At 39.5% G+C, this 20,372-nt stretch overlaps 1 protein-coding gene across 4 annotated transcripts in view; it reads right to left on the minus strand.

Moving 5' to 3' along the window:
- Positions 1–20,372, minus strand: part of TENM4 (teneurin transmembrane protein 4) — a 901,054-nt gene that overhangs the window by 371,852 nt on the left and 508,830 nt on the right. For all 4 annotated transcript variants that reach the window (XM_035330189.1, XM_035330205.1, XM_035330196.1 and 1 more), the window contains one exon: positions 15,444–15,541. The gene's annotated coding sequence lies outside the window, so the exon portion shown is untranslated. The remainder of the gene's footprint in view (positions 1–15,443; positions 15,542–20,372) is intronic.

The raw sequence follows: 20,372 nt of genomic DNA on the forward strand, positions 1-20,372 counted from the left end.
TTTTTAGGAGCAATGAATACTGCCTGCAAATATCAATCGGGGTCATTCTAGACTAACTCTTCTATTCATTATTTCACTGTCTTGTGAAAATGAAAATGAAAATTCATTATTTCTTCTAATCAGAAACGGCTTATATAAATCCTATTTAAAAAGAAGGGTTATAAAAATTCTATGAAAGAAAGCAACATGAGACACTTCTGCTGGAAGGGACTGCTCTGGTGTTGCTCTCCTATGTGTCCAAAACATGTCCTGCTTTGCTTGCTCCCTTCCTGAGGGCTACACAGCTCTCTGAAGGAAGACACCACCCCAATGGGGGTGGACACAATCCCTTCTTGCTTCCACCTTTCCATCCCTGCAACTGCTGATCATGAAACCAGCAACTCTCAGATGCTTTTATTTCATTTAAAAACAAACAAACAAACAAACAAAAAACAAAACAACAACAACAAAAACATCAGCAAAGAACAAAGCTCCCCACCTGCTCTTGTACAGTTGAGTTTCTAATCTCTGGTGCCAGAGTGGCTGCTTATTTCCCTCCAGTTACGGAAAGTGGGGTCAGGACGGCTGTGCTGACATGGTGCAACACACACACATCTCTACTGCATCATCAGAGATACCCTTAGCTGTTAATTGCTCTGAAAAATTCGGCACTTTGCCCCATGAGCAGCATCTCTGGCATGTGTTCATCATGCTGGTAGAGAAACTGGTGGCAAAATTATTTTCTTTGATTTTTCTATGGAAATAGGTTGTCAGGGATTTTTATTTTATTTTATTTTTATTTTTAACAATCAGCCATAAGGAGGTGGCAACTAATCCCAAGGGATAACTTCACATGTTAGAGTTGGCTCCAGCCATTGGTGGGACTGATAAAGAAAACCAAATATGATCCAGCCCTGCAGGCTCTGCAACCAGTGATAATCTGATAATGAATGTTACTTATTAGGTGCTTTTCCCTGTGTTTTCTTTGATTTAGAGTCCAGGCCCTAAATACCAATTTGTTCACATTATCAGCCAAACAACTTGCAAGGCCTTTCAGAGACCAAGCAAGCAAACACTTCCAGAGGCCTCCACAACCCTTATTTTTCTAGCCTGAGCTCATTTGTCTGTAGCACATTGGAGTGACAAGCTGTGAAAAGTCACCTTCAGCTTACGCAAAAAGCCAGACATTAAATGGACTCAGAAAGTGCTGCACATCCACCACGTTTGATGATTACCAGGGGCCTCTGCTCTCCTGACAATTAGGCCTGAAATATTGTGACAGACACCACGAGGGACTGAGCGAGGGATGGCAGGAGCCGAGCGTTTGAGTTTCAAGCTGTGGGGCCATCAGTGTTTAGGTCATTTTACAGCTGAAAGCGGTGAGATAGGCATTTAACTTCAGACGTCAGCTGGAAAATGACCTCAGTTTTCTTATCAGTAAAATAGGTCTAATTCTATTTGCCTTCCTCCAGTGGAGCATGATGCATTCAGTTTACTAATGGTTTTAGGTGCTTCAGGCTCCTTAGGAAATATGAAATACTCAAGCAGTGATGAAGGGGTTGTGGGTACAGGTGCACCCTGCAGTATATTGTGTGCATCCTATCCATATAGGATATTAATGTCAGTTTAGAGAAACAACAACAACAACAAAGCAACAAGTATGGAATAGATATTTTTCTGAATTAGGAAAGAATTTCAAGTGAGGCACCAAATCAAACCTTGACCATGTGGTTATTAAACTCTCAAGGAATCTCTCATGAAAATGAAATTGTTGAGGATGTCCTTTGACTTAATTATAAATTTGTTCATTATTTATGTAATATTCTACCCTACCTAAGGCTTTCACTTTTACATGTGGTTCTTCACTTAAGAGGTGATTCTCTTCAGTGTGTGTTGTGCAGTACCCCCAACACAGCTCTATTATAATAATAGATGCAACCACATATGTCAAGATATAAGAATGAACTCAGATGAACATCTAACATCTATTTGAAAAGCACTCTCAGGCTTGTTTAAAGTCTACAGATAAGGCCAGATGGTTTAGATCTGAGAATATGCCCCATGAAGACAACTTCAGCTCAGAAAAATTAAATTAGCCGGTATTGGGTTAACCTCAGAAAATAACAAGGTTCAAAATTTAAGCAAGCAACAAAGTCTTAAAAGAACAGAAGGACATAGGTCTTTGTCTTATGATTAGGCACACAGTCAGTAGAAAAGCTAAGGGATTTTAGCCCTTTCCTCAGATTAGCATTAGCCAGGTTTCTTACACAGTAGACACTGTTTCTTACACAGTAGACACTGTTTCACTGTTCACAGTAGACACTTGTAGTCTGATATGACAACCAGAATGTATGTACAAACATGTCCTCATTATTTGCTATATTTACTAAGTCTATATATATATATATATTAACTACATATATATATATAAGTACATATGTATGTGCTGAGAAGATGAGGAATTCACATACTCCCCACATACTCTCCAGTATCATAGAATAATTTAGGTTAGAGAGAACCTTTGGAGGCCACCTAATGTACCCCCCTGCTCACAGTAGGGCCATGTTTGATGTTGGATACTACTGGGGAATTCAATTGAGTTCTTCAGGGCCTTGGACAAACCAATTCTGAATATCTCCAAGGATGGAGATACTTCCTGTACCAGTGTTTTAACCTGATTGTCAGAATTATTTTCCTAATCTCAAACAAAATTTTCCTATAGCAATGAGGTCCAGATCAATCCCAGGGAAACTTCAATTTTCCTCCTTAACTACTTCCTCTATGACACTATGACAGCTGCAAATCTCCCTCTGACCATATTCCTATTTTGAAAAAAAAGAAATAACAGTTCTTAAGAGACACACTTTTCTGTCTATTTCTTCTATTTAGAACAAAAGTATGGGGGGATGGGAATTCCAGCATTTAAAACAAGAATCCTTGATATAAGTCATAGTACCAGAAATTTCCATACTAAAAATATAAAGTGATCACAGTGGTGAGAAGTATATGACAGAACCATCTTTAGGTGCTTCTGTTTGCAAAAAAATTGGCTATTGGAAACTTTCAGAAAGTTAAAAGTATATTCAAATCTGAAATATTCTGAGTTTAAAAGAAGGTTTGGGGTACATTTCTAGTAAAAAATTGTTTCCCTATTAGGTAAAAGCCCCTCAGAAACCACTCAAATACCACACACAAAGCACTTCAGCACCTTTAACTGGTGTGCAATGTTGATTTTTACACTGCAAGTTTTATTAAAAAAAGGGAGTTTATCAGTGAAATGTTGAAATCGGCTTGAATATGGGGAGGTGAATGAATATAATTGCTGATGGGTTCTTTTATATTATCAAGAAATCTTGATTATAGCTTCATAGACTTAAATTATGGCAAATCTAGGACAAGATCAATTTAGTATCTAAGCAAATATTTATATGAAGCTGAAGATTGGCATATATTGATCCATTTATAAGGAACAATTCTGTCTGTAAAATACTTTGGCATTGAACAGATGTCTTTCCACTATGTACTTCCACAACAACAAGGAGCTGCAAGTCACAAAGTAAAAGAAAATACAATTTGGGAAGTCAGAGGGTTCATCCCAGTCAAATGGAACTGTGAACACAAGCCAGTGGTTAAAGACCACCCTTTAGATGGAGACTGATTAATGCCAGTGTATCGATAGTAGATAAATTGATAACTAGCTCATGTACTAAGTCAGGAATCCTGCTTGAAGGGAAAGAAAGCATTCAGAGTATCTATCAGAGCCTAATTTGTCAAGCTGGCAATTGTCCATGGGTAACATCACCCAGTGCAGAGCATCAGCTGCAACATCCCGAGTCTCCCATCATTCATGAGAGGTTGCCTTGATATCAAGTAGAAGAGCATTTCTAACTTGTGGGATGAAGAAGGATCCTTGTGAAATGATGACCCCCCAACAAAGACTGCTTTTGTTGGAAGAACAGGCGAGTGTGGGGGTAGGGGAGAGAAGAAGCCGGATTACCTTTTGTTACATTTGACAGCTGAAAAGGCCCTGGTGAATAATTACCCTTAAAACTAACAAACAAGGAGAAAGAAAAAAATGAAGAGAAAGAGAAGGAAAAAAAACCCTTGACCCCTCCCTATACACAATAGCTCCTTTGAAATGAAAACAAAATAAAAATAACTTGTAGGGGAAGAAAAAATAACTTAATTTGACTCTCCTTTCTGCTTTTGGCAAGTGTACACACACACATATACATACAATTGGAAGGCTCCAACTGTCGCATTCATCTTAAACTTTTCTAGGCTTGGTCCACTCAGCAGCAAATCTTACGCAAACTGCAATAAAAATCGAGGGAAAATACAGCAGCAAAAAGCACACCCTTGGTAGAATGCCCCATTGTTTTAGTGACAAAAGAATGATTCCTGGTGAGCAGCAGTTGTCATCTGTTTTGCATACTCTTTATTTTGCCCTTAATTGGCATTATGTGGAAACTTATCTAGAAGGCCATGGGAACCAAAAGGCATCCCATATCCCCTCCCCCTTTGAACTAGCAAAACCCAATTAAAGCACAATTATCTCTCATCTGCTATTAGCATCCTCATCGAGCAGATATATACAAAGAGGAGAAGCGTTATTAGGCTGGGAGCAGCTACCTTTTCTTATGAAAATTCTTGTAAAGATCATAAAGAAAATAAAGGGGACACAAGTGGACCAGGCTTTGGTGAGCTGAAGTGGAATGCTTTTTTGAAATGTTTGGTCTGTATGTCTGGATGATTTTCTAAATATATTCCTTTCACTGGAGAGTAACTGACCTAAGACTCAAAATGCACTTGTGTAGTTTGGATGCAAGCCTAGAAAAATTAAGACAACAGCCAGAGAAGAAGGGAAAAAGACACAGGTATCTTTCTAGGAAGCACAAGTTCTCCCAGAAAGCCACAAACTTGACAATTACACTATGGTTTCTCTGGTGAGACCATGGAAAAACATCTCAGGGGAAATGAAAAAATCCTTCTTTTGAACTGGTGCCCAGATATCACCTCCTAAATTCATATCCTGCTGCTGAATATTGCAAACCTACAGCCATTGAACAAGTACCTGCAACCCTTCATCCACATGGATGTTTGGCACTCTCAGATGGCCATATGTTAGAGAGGGTTCCAATGACATCATGCTTAGGAGTTTTAGCTTTTTTTTTTTTTTTTTTTTTTTTACGCAATCTTTGAGGTGTCCTTGGAGAATGAACACCCACTGTTGATCCCAGTTACATATGTGCCCAGCTATTACAGACTTCAAAGACAGCTCTGCATACCTTCCATATCAGAAGCCATCCCCAAGATAGCAAACATTTGCACTCCACTCATCCTGTCTCATCAGCAGCTACTAAGAATATGCATGTGTCAGAAAACGTCATGCATTTTATCACTTCAGCACGTCATGCCTTCATGAAGTGGTATGTGTCCCTGTTGTATTCCTTAATTTTCCCCTTGAGTGTAGCCACAGGCGTTATAGAATTGAACAGGGAAAGAAACAAACAAGCTACTTTTTTTTTTTATTTTTTTTTTGGGGGGGGGGGGGGGGATGTTCTACATCATTGCTTTCATGTGTGGCAAGTCCAGCTGGCATATTTTAGAATCACAGAATTTTGGTGAGGAGAAACCCAGTGTGCCAAGGCAGAGAGCAGGATACTCCTCTTAAAGGTGCCCCAGGGGTGTCTGTCTGCTGCCCCAAGGTATTGTCAACAAAGCTGAGTGTTAATGTTTTTAAGATATGCAGTTTTATAGTCAGGCTTGGTTAACTGAACTCATTTCCAAAGCAAATGAACAGAGTAATGCCCAGTAGGATTGTTTTGAGGATGCCATTAGCTCATTGGCCTCCCAAGCTGATCTCCTGCCTGCTTTCTTCCCTGGAAGGCTTGGTGCTGTAGCTACACAAGATTCCTGCCCAAACAGAAGACAATACCACTGAATATATATATATATTTGTTGTTGTTGTTGTTGTTGTTGTTGTTGGTTGTTTGTTTCTCTCACTGCATGCATGCTTTTTGCTTTTGCCATAGCTGGCAAGTGCAATAGGAAGGAGAGGGACAATGCCCTTTCCAAGAGCCACTTAGAACAAAGGTGGCTCTGCAGACTTTAAGTATGCAGGGCACTTTCAAACAGGTAAAACAGCACCAGTTACACACCTGTCAATTGATATACTCTGAGATTTTGGGAACTTCATATGGTGGGGTAAGTATGCTGACAGACTGCCACAAGGAATTGTTTAAAGGAATCAGAGTGGTTTAAACAAGGTGGAACAAGGTGGAAACTATTACACTGTATTTAACTAAATATATATATATATATATTTCTAGTGCCCTCCAATCATTTAACACTTAGAGATTACTTGGAGAGCGATGGAGTAGGATGAGCAAATCCCCATCTCCCAGCACAAAGATGAAACCTGCAGGGAGACAATTGTGATGGAAAGGATCAAAATTAATGTCAAGCAATAGATGAGATTCTGGTTGAGATTTTGATGAGATTTATTGCTGCAAATGTTTTCCCAGGCAAATGTCACACCACTAAAATGCAAAAAATAAAAAATAAAATAAAAGAAACATGGTAAACTACAGGCTGAAACTTGATCCTTAGACTCTCAGAGTCATGGATGGCCTACTGTGTAAGCATGTGTGCAGACGTGCTAAAATGTTCTTTCACCTCCCCAGGGCCATCAACTATGACTGCAGATCACATATTTCACAGTGGCATAGCCAGAGGGGATTGAGGACACCCTCAGCAGGTTTGCTGATGACACCAAGCTGTGTGGTGTGGTCAGTACAACAGAGGGAAGGGATGCCATTCAGAGCGGCCTGGACAGGCCTGAGAGGTGGGCCTGTGCAAACCTCATGAGGTTCACCAAGGCCAAGTGCAAGGTCCTGCACCTGGGCTGGGGCAATCCCAAGCCTAAAGGACAAGGGGTAATGGCTTTAAACTAAAAGAGGGTAGCTTTAGATTAGATGTAAGGAGGAAAGTCTTTATCATGTAGGTGGTGAGGCCCTGGCCCAAGCTGCCCAGAGGAGCTGGGGGTGCCCCAGCCCTGGCAGTGCCCAAGGCCATGCTGGATGGGGCTGGGGGCAACCTGGGCTGGGAGGATGTGTCCCTGCCCATGGCAGGGGGTTGGAATTAGATGATCTTTAAGGTCCCTTCCAATCCAAACCTTTCTCTGATTCTATGAAATTTTTTGGACAGAAAGGACATCTCACCAGCATCCTTTTCAGTGTGGCTGTCTTACTGGGAATGCCACTTGGAGCAAATCCTGCAGCTGAGCACTGTCCAGCACATCTGCACTTTTGTTGCACGTGGTCCAATATGGATGAACTTTGGTTAGTCCTAAAGTGGTCAGGCAGTTGGATTTGATGATCTTTGTAGGCCCCTTCAAACTGATTGATTGTATTGTATTGTATTGTATTCTACTCTATGCTACACTACACTAGTGTACGCTGCCCCATTCCATTCCATTCCATTCCATTCCATTCCATTCCAATCTATATTAAGGTCTCCTAAAAACAAGCAGAATATTCCACATTTGCCTGTTGAGGAAGTTTCAAGGATAGCCTCCCCTGTTCTGTCATTGAAGGGCTGACAGAAAAGGACTCCTTAGTGTCTGGTAATTACACTTAAAAGTGACAATTCCCCAGCACAGACTGAAAATTGAGGGTAGCAGGTGAATTGTGTGTTTGCCTAAACAGGGCAGCAACTCTGCATGAGGCAGGCCAAGATAATTTTTTTTTTTTTCCAAGAAACGAATGCTGAATGCTCTGCAGATCTGAGTGCGTGCCTTAGGCATGCATCCCCCTCCTCCTCCCCACAAACACCTTATTGTTAGAAATCCTTGGATAAAATAAATTGTTTCCATTATGCAGAGATGAACAAATCTGCACGAGCCAGATGTCCAGCTCAGAAAAAAACATTTGTCCAGCCTTTGGATTTTCTCTACCTGGTTTGCTGATGTCAGAGGCACTTGTATTTCTTGTTTCATTTAGATATGGAAGATCTTTGCAAAAGCTATGTCATACTGCTGCTTGTCTTTTTAGAGCTGAGCAGTATTTCAGAGTTGCTGATCTCTGCATCACAATCTAATCTACTTGTCATTCCCAACAAAGCCACGGTGGGTTAATACACTGCTAATAGTAAGTTTTCAGGACAGTACTTTTAGCTGACTCAGACTACCTATTCATACTAACAGGTTAAATATGTTAAAATAAAGAACAAGTTTCTTTGGCTACACCAGATGAAAGTCATAACTTCTGGGCATCCACTGCAGAAAAATAAGCTACCCATATTTAGCAATACAGCAAAAAAAGCAACTCCTTCACTTCAAAGGCACATGCACGATACAAGATTAATGATTGTTAATTATTATCACTAGTAATACTATGCTTTTTTTACAAAACCTAGTCAGAAGAAGAGTCCTACCTGTTGACATATATTTAAAATTGCTTTCCTTATTTCAGACTGTCCTTCATGTTAAGACTTAATATGACTCTTCACAGGAGCTAAATACATGTTGAACAGTTTTGTAGCAGAAGTACTCAAGGGTGCTTTCTAGTACCGGGTGAAGACAGATCCTATACCTACCTCCCTTTCATTTATTTCTCCAGACTACTGTGTTTTGGGTTATCCTGTTTCATGAGAGATGAATGCCCCTACTCACCTTCCCATTTGTTTTGCCTTATGATATGCAGTGGGTTCTTAACCCCAGTAAGAAAACGTGCAAAAATCAAAGTTTCCCAGCAGCAGAGTCAAGGATAGTGTCATACACAATTGGAAAATTAGCATTACAATTAAATGTAAGAGCTCTGCCTTTTCCTACAGAAACATTCTGAGCTCTCCTGCAGAATGGTAACTGATGCTTGCATGCCCCGAAGCAAACTTCACTCCCTTTTACCACCATCCTCCTCACCCTATCAGTCAACAACTAATTAGGATCTGTAAATTAAAACAAGTATAACCTGGACATTTGAAAACCACCAAAAACTGGATAAATTTAACTCAGCCAACACAAATGAGTGAAATGTAAGGCTGAAAATCCCTGGTTGCATTGTTCCCACTGGGGCCCATAGCAAAGTTGGCACTGTTAGATCTGTCTGTGATATTTCTTATAGGATCACACAGAGATACATAAGGAAACCCTGCAAGAAGCTTGAAAAGATCCTGAAAGCAGCAAAACCATGCTAAGAGTGTCTGGATGAATCTGCCTGTTGGTGGAGGTGGGTGGTATGTGTAAATGGTGTTGTGGAGTGCAGGCTGTCTGTTAAGCATAATGTCATTAATGCTTTCCAAACAGCACGTGGTTTTCAGAGGGAAGATGCTATGGTATTATGGTATGTTATTAAACCTACAAGGGGATGAGCAATAAGTATCCCCAGGGGAAGATTTCTCTGAGATACTCCATACTCACAGCTAAAAGCAGTTCCACTGCCATGAAGTTACATCTTTTTCCACACAGCGTAATGATGGGAGCTTTGTTATGGCATCGCTGTTGTGTATCAGTTTTGTGGAGGGTGTGAGGTCACATCTCCTGCGTGTCACAACAGGAGGGATGAAGCCTAGGCTGAAAATAGCTTCCTGCAGCACACCAAAAGAAAAACAAATGCTGATATGTCCAAGAAATACAGCTGCAATTCACTTGCAAATCTGAACAGGGAGAAAATGATTGACTGACAGCATACAAAGAGTTCTTATTTTAAATTTCTGATTTCATACTGGTTTCTATGCCCATCCTTCCATGTAGCCCACAGCCAAGTTACTAATTACATCCTTTCTATTGTTTTGCCAGTTCCTCCTTTGGCAAATAATGGGAGGGGAGGGGATTATGAAGACTGATGCACTTGAGAGCAAAAGTGAATAAGTGAATGAATGCACAAATAAATAAATGATGCCTCTAGTAGTCACAAGGACAAGCCCATTCCATTCTTTCTTCAGTATTGTGAGCCAAACTTCAGGGGTTATTCAAGAGAAATGATGATCTGGTGCCTTAGAGAAATAAGTATCAATTAATGCTTAATTAACATTGCATGACAGATTGATTTAAATGAATGGAACCTTTTTAATGAATGTCTCTCTGTATTGTGGGTTGAAACAAGATGCCTTGTAGGAGAATGAGCTGCTCCCTATTATTATATAACATCTTTATATCTGTAGCACCTGGAGGCTTCAAGTGCATCACTAGCCCAACGTGTTAGCTGCTGTGTAAATAGATATACATTTATAATAGTTGGCAAGGGTGCTTATCTTGCTTATCTTGGACTTATAATGTAAATGAGAAAATATACCAAGTGGATCCTGTGACAGATAGATCAAAGCTGAGAAAACAGGAGACTTAAGAAAATTAGATGAGATGTACACATTACACAACAGTTCTTAATTAGCTGGCCAAAAGGCATTTTTCTATGATATATATATATATGTATATTTTTCCCAAAACATATTCATATAAAGAGTTTGTTTGTAAACATGCCAAAATACATACAGGTTGCTTTGTGGTTTGATAGGAAAATATATGGGAGAAGAGAAGAGTGCACAGGATGCAGTACAATGGCATGAAAGCCAACAACAACAGCAAGTCTTTTCAAGTTGGGGGAACCTAAAGCCAGCCAGCTAATAACATCTTTCCTCACCTGAGTAAAAATAGTCTGATATTCAGCAATGAACCTCAGTTGTCTTCAAGAGCTGCAGCTGAGCAGCAGCTCTGGGAATCAGCCTGTTTCCGTATCAATGTTTACTGCTCCAAAGCAAAGATGTTGGCTGAAAAGCACCCTGAGAAATACTCTACCTACCCCGAGGCATTTTATTCCTTTTACTGAGACAGTGAAATAATAGCACCTATTATTTGTACTTCTCGTAATCATTTTCTGTGTGCATTGCCTTTTGCCAGCTCAGTTCACCTGAATTCTGCTCAGCAAGGAGCTGGACCAACAAACAGCATGGTGTACTTGCTGGGGGTTATGGACTGGCTCCCTGGGGTGCAGACCTGATTGCCACACAGTTGGCATGGGTGGCTCCTCTGCCCAGCTGGACATAACTAGGAAAAAATGCTGTGATTCCACAGAAAATAAGTGATGTGGGGTCTGTTACTGGCCCTCTGATTTTGGTCACCAACCAGATCAGCTGGCAGCAACAAGATTATTAAATTCATCAATGTTAAGCAAAAGAGAGTAGCAAACTTTTAAAAATTATTCTTCTGATTATGTTGACAATAATAATTCACCTTCAATAAAAAGCTATCTAGATATGTTCTATGAACTTACATATCCCTTAGTAAACAGAGTTTGTCATGTTCAGTGACTGCCAGTAATTTGGGAAGTTTTATTTTAGAGATTTCTTCTCCCTTTCCTCTCTGAATTCAGTTTGCTGCAGGCTGTCACTTCATTATATTGTTACCATTTAACATGGAACTGATTTTGAAAACACTGATTTTTCTGTTATTTTTTTTTACACTTTCTTTTCTCTTTGATGTATAGTCTGTCTCCTGGAGTGATATCTTACTCAGTACTCAACTTTGTGAATGCTGGCTACAGATACTTTTCAGCTCATGCTAGCCCCAGTACTTCCAATCAGCCTAAACCCCAACCAACTATAAAATTCACTTGAGTAGGCTAGATATGCATATATATCAGCCCTATATATATAGGAGACAGGCTCTGAATTCTCATAGTTATTCATAGTTATCATTGTTATTACAGAGAGAAACAATCTAATTCCATATAGAAGAAATTGGTTCCTCCCCAAAGAGTAAACAAATATGCACTCCCAAAACATAACCTGCAGGCAGAGTTATCATGTTTTGGGAACTGCCTCCTATTATTTATGTCAGTATTTGTATAGAGCTGGTGATTAAAGCACAGGTGTTCACTAACCACTCCCTTTTCATTTTGCTAGTCAACATAATTCTGCATCAATTTCCTTTAAAATAATTTTATATTCAGGATTATGAGTTTTTGAACTTCTTTCACCATTGTTATGATGATCCTTATGGGTCTCTTCCAATTCACGATATTCTATGATTTTTTATTAAAAGGCCTTTAAGGGAAGGTTGGATGTAGTGCTCAGGGACATGGTTTAGTGGGTATTGTTGGTGGTAGAGGGATGGTTGGACTAGGTGATTTTGGTCTTTTCCAACCTTAATGATTCTATTATTCTATTCTCTGATTCTCACCATCCATATCAAGACTTTCCAGGTAAGGTGAACATTCTGCTTCAGCATATAGTAGAAGCCTGTAGATGTCCTAGACCTCATTTGTAGTGTTAGATGCTGTTTGTACACCTTCCACATGAAAATCTCTTAAAATCTAAATAAAGAAGATAAGCATTGAAGGGAAACTTTGACCCCATGTCACAGATGAGAAATAAGGGTTAGGGATGTTAATTCCTGTATTCATCCCTTCTAGCTTTGAACAATGGTCATGCGTAATTCGGCACCTGGTTGCCCCAGACAGTAGTTTACGAGGAAAGAGTGGGAGAGAATTCTCTATGAGCAATTCCTGTGCTGAATAGACTACATATTTTAAAGAGATGCTATGCTCTCCCACTGCCTGAACAGGAAGACTGGATTACTGGGCTCTTATTTTAGGTCTCGGTATCCATTATCCAAATATCCACACACCTGGCTATTTCTCTCATGAGTTGAAGCATCCTCGGGGAAATCTGATCAGGCCATCTTTCCCCACCGCTAATTCATTCTTTCCTTACATCCTAATTCCCACTTAAAATCCACCCTTGTTTTCCAGCCTAAATTCCAGTTTCCAAAAACTTTGTTCCATCTCTACTCTGTGCTTGGGGACCCTCATTCTTTCTGTCTCCATCTCACTCTATGTATAGGATCTTTCATGAGAAAGCTGTTTAATACAAGACTCCTCTTATGCCTCCCTTTCCATTCCTATTCTCTGATTGCAATTGTCCTACTCTTTAATCTGAGTTGCAAGACCTTATTAGTCTCTTCTTGAACCTCCCATTTACCCCATTTTGTCCCATCCCCTCCAAAAGTTCTCTCTGTCCTCTTGTTCTTTCATAGTCCCAAAACACAGGCTTTTCAGCTAAAGACAGTGATTCCAAAACCACCAGTTAAAAACTCTCCTCTTCCTCTCCTCTCAGGTTTGGGAGAACTAAGGAAGGTTTTTGAGGACTGGAACTCCTATTTTCAGGGAGTGGAAAAAGGAGGATTCAGGGAACCACAGGCGGGTCAGTCTCATCTTGGTCACCTCTCCAGGGTGATGGAGCAAATAATCCTGGACATAACTTCTAAGCAAAGGATGAGAGGGTGATTAGTAGTAGTCAGAATGGATTTATGAAGGGGGAGTCATGCTTAGCTAACCTGCAGGAAGATGAATGACTCAGTGGATGAGAGGAGAGTAGTAGATGGTGTTTATCTTGACTTTAGTAATGCTTTAATGCTGTCTCCCATAACATCCCCATAGATAAACTGATGTAGTATTGTCCAGATAAATGGACAGTGAGTTGGACTGAAAATTACCTGAACTGCCAGCCTCGAGGGTTTGTGATCAGCAGCACAAAGCCCAGCTGCAGGCTACTCACTGGTGACATACCCCAGGGGGTGATACTGCATCCCATATATTAAATTCTCACAGCAATGACCTGGATGAGGCAGACTGAACCCACAAGTATTCCAGGGGATGAAAAACTGAGAAGAGTGGTTGATACATCTGTAGGTTGTGCTGCCAGTCAGAGGGACCTCAACAGGATGAAGAAAGGGGCCCACTGGAACCTCCTGAATCTCAACCAAGGAAAATGTCAAGTTGTGCTCCTGGGGAGAAGTAACCCCAAGTACCACTACAGGCTGGGCCAACCAGTTGGAAAGCAGCTTGCCAGAAATGGACCTGGCAAGTTGACCATGAGCCAGGAATGTGCTCTTGAAGCTAAGAAGGCCATCACCCTCCTGGTCTGCACTAGGCAGAGCATTGGCAGCAGGTTGAGGGAGGTGATCCATCCCCTCTGCTCAGCATTGGTGAGGTCATATCAGAAGTGTTGGGTCCCTTTCTAGGGTCTCCAGTGTAAGAGAGTCATGGACATAATGGATAAAGTAAAATGAAAGGTTACAATGTCATTTAAGAGACTGGAGAATCTCTTTTACAGAGGTGTTAAGCAAGCTGGAACTATTTAATCCACAGAAGAAAAATCTCAGGTTTTATGAATGTGCATGAAAGCTGATTGGGGAAGGGGGTAAAAAGGATGGAGCCAGATGTATCTTAGAGGTGCCCAGTGACTAGACAAGAGGCAATGGACACAAACTGAATTATGGAAAGTGGAAAAACTACTTACAGGGAGGCAGTCAAACACTGGAGCAGGTTGCCCATAGAGGCTGTGGATTCCTCATTCTTAGAGATATCAAAGACACAGCTGGACACAACCCTCAGTGAACTTCTCTAGGTAATACTGCTTTGAGCAGGTGGTTGGACTAGACAATCTCCATAAATCTTTGCCAACCTCAAATATTCTTTAATTCTTTGATTCATGGTTCTACATCTCTACCGTCTTTTTTTGTGTGTGTGCTCAGCAGCTATAGTGTTGCGGTAGGACTTGAGGAGTCCTAGCCATGAGCACAAGCAGCCTCCAAGCAACCTTCGTTCTCCATCAGAGAGGACAATGCCACCACCCTGTAACATGCCCATACATTTTACATCACCTTCAACTCACTCCTCTCCTGAATGCCACTTTCCAGTTACATCAAAGTTTTGCAGATAAGTTCTGTATCACACATTTAAGATAATACCTTTCCTCCCTATCTAGCCATCCACATAAATCTCTTACCTCAGGCTTTTATCTTTAAACATCTTAATTACCGCAGAATCCCTCTCTCTCATTTTTCATGGATGTAAATTTGTCCTGATGTTATTCCCTGGCTGCGGAGGTCACCAATATCCTTTCCTTTATTGTACTGAAGTAAGGTTGTTCACATCCAATCAACCCACACAACAATTTTCCATGTGCTAGATTTTCAAATGAGTGCTTTTATATTTTCTTCTATGCTACTCCCCATAAATATCTATAAAATAACCTTGTTCTCTTCCTTTCTTTGCAGTAATGCCTGGAAAGCACTGAAAAGGGCTAGGCTGCAGACGCTGTTATCATGGCCTGTCAGACTGACCAGCACTCCTATTACATACGTGGTTCTCCACCTGTCTGTCACTGTGTATGCCTTTTTGTTAGGTACTTAGATGTACGTCAGTTCATGCAGGGAGTTTCTATGTTTTAGAGTGTGTAGCACAGATTTTTACTAAAAATGACTTCTTGAAAGGGAGTCACAAGTTTGACATTAATGAAAATTATCAGATAATAATAGTAAACTCAGAACAATAGTAGATATGTTCTAAAGAAATTAGTGAAATTCTTCATGACTCCAGTCAAAGAAATCTGTACAAGAAACATTACAACCGTCATAATAAAAACGTAATTAAAGCATTCCAGGTACTGGGATTAGTACTCACTTTTTGTATTTACCTTCTTGGAAATGTCTAGGAATAATCCATCAAATACTTCTTGTAGGATACAGTTTTATCCTGCACATGTGTTATTCTCAGTCTACCTGTCAAAAGACAAACAAACAAAAATAAATAAATCAGTGTTTTGTTAAGCACTTTTTTTAACTTGCTATGCTGAATAAGTTAAAACAACTTCTTATAGTTAGGGCACATAAAATAGTCACCTATACATTCATGATTCCTAGTGCAATGTCACATCAGCACTGTACTTGGTTATGTCTATTCATTCCATGGAAATAAATGTATTTGTTAAATACAAACTACGGTGTTCTGTACAGCACTTAGACTTAAATGCCCGTCCTTGGCTAACTGTGCCAATATCCATCCCTTTGCTAAGGGAGTAATTTACCAGTTTCTCTATTGTAGTTTCAAGGGTTTCTGAGTAATGTGGTGATTGTTCCTTTCCTGTTCTGTGTGGTTTTACAGTCCTCAGAAGGTAAAAGGACTTATTTATTTCTTTATTTATGTAATCATCCCAAATATTTCCTCCCTTAAATCTATTACCTCTGTTAAAGTGAAATGACTAAGGTCTTAGACAAAAGCTTCTCACTGTTTCCACTCACATCTGTAAGTTTTGTCTTATCTGAGCTGCTTGTGGTGTTGAAGAGCCCCAGCTTAAAAGTAATGACTCCTGTGTGAAAAATATGCCCTGCCACAAGCAGGAGGTTCAAAGAAAGTGGCTCCCTTGGAAGCTGGCCCACACTAATGCATTTGCAGTGCAGCACCAGGGCTCTGCTCTTCTCTTACATCTGTCGTTAGCTGATTAGCCTCATGCCCCCTCTCCTCTCCTTGTCTCAGGGTGACACAGTCCCATGGGGACTGAAGGGGTGGACAAGAGACGGTGGTAGCTGGATGGGGGTGAATTCATCAAAAGCCACATTTGCGAGGGCCAGCAGCTTTCCCAGGCTACCCATTTTGCTTGATATGAATCCATTTTTCATGTATTCTAATGCACAGAGTCTTTCAGAATTGGAAGAAGATTAAAATTAATAAGCATGAATGATGTGGTAGCAGGCTATTATAGAGGTGGGCTTTCGTGTCTTTCTTTGGCAACCTGTTTCTGCATATACGGTCCAAAACTACATTGACCTTTTAATCTTGCCAATTGTAAATGAATTTTGAATCCAAGCTCTCCACTGAAAAGGTGCAAAGGTTGCCTTTAAATAGCTGCACTGTTAGATTGCCCTTTACTCCATAGGCCACATCCTTCAGTTTCCTCCCATTAATTTCTCTTCTTGAACAACCCTGCTCACTACTGATTGTGTCCTGGTACAGATTATTTCTCCCCAACATACATTTTTCAAAGCTGCATCTCATTTTGTCATTTCCTGCTTAAGGTTTCTAATCTATCTTCACTGATTTATGCAATACCTCCCAATTTGGATCATCTGTGATTCTAATTAACACGTACTCTTTTCCTGTCTTTTGGCTAATGAATGAAGATGTATAAAGACGGCTGGACTCAAAACTGCTCACTGATGTTACCCCACTAGAAAACTCATGCAATGCAATACATTTTCATTTATTATCTCACTTTGCTAATGGCCCTGTGGATGGTTTTTAATCAACATCACAGGGTCCTTATCTAAGCCAATCTGAATTAATTTTATGAATCTCCTCTCTTGCTGACGTTCACTTCAATGAGAAGGAAAACAAAAGCAGAAAAGGTCATCACCCACCAGAATGCTCTTCTGAGAGATCTGAAAATGATGAGGAGATGAGAATAAATTGTTCCATCACATTTCTCAGGACTCTGGTACAAATACGGTCTCTCAACACCATAAGATCTATGCTTCTCACTATTCAAATATGTATATTTTCAAACTTCTCATCAAGGTGGAAAAGTGTTATTATTACTACTTTTGTCAATAACTTCTAGCACAGAGAGAATAAGGAGGTTGGCTGTGTTCCTTTAGCAGTTGTGGTTACAAATTAAAAGGTTAAAGTTGCTTTTGCACCTACACCTCTTTTGTGGAAGTTACTGTGCCATAACTGCCTGCATATTATGGGATAACCCCAAAAATGCAACATTTAACTGATTTCATCTTTTCTCGAAAATCTTTGCTTCAATAGCTATACCTACATATCTGTATCACTATCTGAATATTACTTTGAAAGACTGAATGTGACAAGATGCAAGACAATGCCAAAAAGTTGAATATCAGCTACTTAGAGCATGTAAACCCTTAATCCAGACCATAGGGTATAGAATAAGACATACAGCCATATCTTTAGGATCTGGTTCTGAAAGTTATTTGGGTACCTCCTCTCTCAGCTGGGTGCTGAGGTATTTCTGAAAACCTGGACTAAAACACCTGTTTTACAGGAAATTTGTGTTGGATTTGAATCCAGATTTTCAATATTTAAAATGTTTTCCCATGTTAAGAACAGTTCTCCTTACTCAACAAAATGATACTTACGTCATGGACATAATTAATTGCTTAATATTAATGCTTCTGAATCAACAGTAAAATATTATCAGAAACTTCAAGTTTCTGTGTTTTTAATAAAAGCCAGCAGTATTAAAAAAATGTTGATGATCATTCTCTTGTTTTCCACCCCATCACCAATTAATACTCTTGAAAAACAAAACAAAACACACACACGCACAAAAAGAAGAAGGAAAAAGGAAAAGGATCATATATTTCCTGGAGCATTGGCAGTCATAAAGAAACCAATCATGAGCTAAGAAATGATGCAAGGGAGTGTAGAGGGAATTAGAAAACATTAAGAAGAAAATTTGGAAAGTATTCACAGGAGCAAAATTTACAAATATTCATCATATTTTTTAAACATGTCAAAATTAATATGTGCTATTACTTCTGCCTTTTTCATTAATATATTTTGTATATTTTGTTCTAAAAGACACGTAGTACGAAAAGTTTGTCACCAATATTGTTCTCATATTAGGAAGCAATTACACATTTTTTCGCTATAAACTTTTAAACGTGCCCAGCTGGAAATGAATTGCCTTTGACTTGCTAAAAATAAGCACAAGAAACTAAATCTAAGTCCATCGCCAGAGCAATTTATACTACACACATCTTCAGTGAGGTGCAATTAGCAGTGCATTGCAATAATTTATTATTGGTTTAAAAAGCCTGAACCATCAGGACCTTACAGCAAAATGGGAAAATGGGAAGCTCTGTGCCAGACATATTATTTGGTTTATATTAATTCAGTTATTTTACCTTTGGTGCACATTCATCTATCCATACAATGTGAATGCTCCATTGAGAAGGATGTTGAATATTGAACCTTTGGCTCAATATGAAATATGAACTCTGAGGCATAGCTGCAATAATACTTCCATTTGCATTATTATGATTAACATTCCTCTGAATAGGAAGCATCCAGCAATATTAATTATAGAAATAGTGAGATTCCAATTGTCATAAATCACCATGCAGTGTAAAGCAAGCTCTCCAAAAACCTTACAGAAAAACTGCTTTTTTTTTCTGTGTATTTTTTGGAGTTAATTTCAACCTCATTTTCACCAGGCTTTCCCATTTGTGTCTGTTGACAAGACAGTAATTATGCTTTTCTCTTGATTAACACATTCTTTTCAGTAAGGTCCCAAACATCTTTCACATGAAAGGCTGAATTCAACAGAGCATGGTTTTTCTCATTAAAGACTTCGCATTCACCCATAGTCAATTTATCACGCAGATACTTCCTGTCTCGTAGGAAGAAGGGTGGCCTTGAAGCTAATGCTCTTGATTTGATCTTTTTTTTTTTTTTTTTTTCCACAGCAGTTGAAATGAATGTCTTTTCAAATATGATGATTATTGAATTCATATAATACATTAAAATTTTGGGGAAAAAAATGCTGTTTCACTACTAAAGCACAGATCCAACTGACTGATTCAGTACTATAATGTTATATTTTCCTTAAGTACATAAAGATCTACATCACTGCATACCATGCAAATTTCTTATTTCTTGAAGGAGTATTATCCCTAAATCTATACAAATATATATATATAATCTATATATCTTTGCATCAATATAACATTTCCCTCTTCACTACCATTCCTTTCCTCAACATTGTTAGCAAATTTGGCAATATTTGCTGATTAATCAAAGTGAGCACCTTGACATTTGGGGCATCGGTTTTCATTTGTAACCCGCATAGGATGGAATGATTTATTTTGATGTATTACACTGTATCCTACAGAGCATCCAAAAGTAAAAAGGCTTTTATTATCTGTGTTGTGAAAACAAGGCATCTGCACCAGGGACCACACACAAGGAGAGAAAAAATTCTTGTGACCTATGCTCTTTAATCCAGGCTTCTGATGGCTGTATCTTTTTATTTTATTTATTTATTTTTTTTCTGTAGGTATGTTATTTCCAAATGTATCATATATTCAAATAGCAACAGAGGCGTGTAGCCAGTGTTCAGCACTGGAATTAGCAGAGCTTTTCCCAATTTAACCTTCTGCTTCCGTCCATCCTGAGTTAACCCACAGCCCTGAATTGCTGTAGTACCAAATGAATTCCTAATGAAACAGTGTCTACTGTGTAAGAAACCTTTCCCCCTGGGATAACAGTAATTAAGGCCATCCTCAACAGCACAAGAAATGGTCACAGATGGCTTGGCTGCTGCTGGGAGGGTGAGGAAGGGAGGCCATGGATGTGCCCTCACTAAGGACGTACAGAATAACCTTGAGGTTCTGGAGAGAACCACGTTAGTTCCATTTCTGGGCCTGTTGAGTTGGTCGCAGAGCATCCTGCAAAGCCATTAGAGATATTCTCTCATCCAGCCCATCCCTGAATAATGATTTTTGGAAACATTTACCATCACACACATGTTTAAGTTTCACTGAACTCAGCAGAGTTTCAATATGTACCTGAAGTCAAGCGTTCCTTCAG

Source organism: Oxyura jamaicensis, chromosome 1, assembly GCF_011077185.1.
Source record: "Oxyura jamaicensis isolate SHBP4307 breed ruddy duck chromosome 1, BPBGC_Ojam_1.0, whole genome shotgun sequence".
Taxonomy (NCBI): domain Eukaryota; kingdom Metazoa; phylum Chordata; class Aves; order Anseriformes; family Anatidae; genus Oxyura; species Oxyura jamaicensis.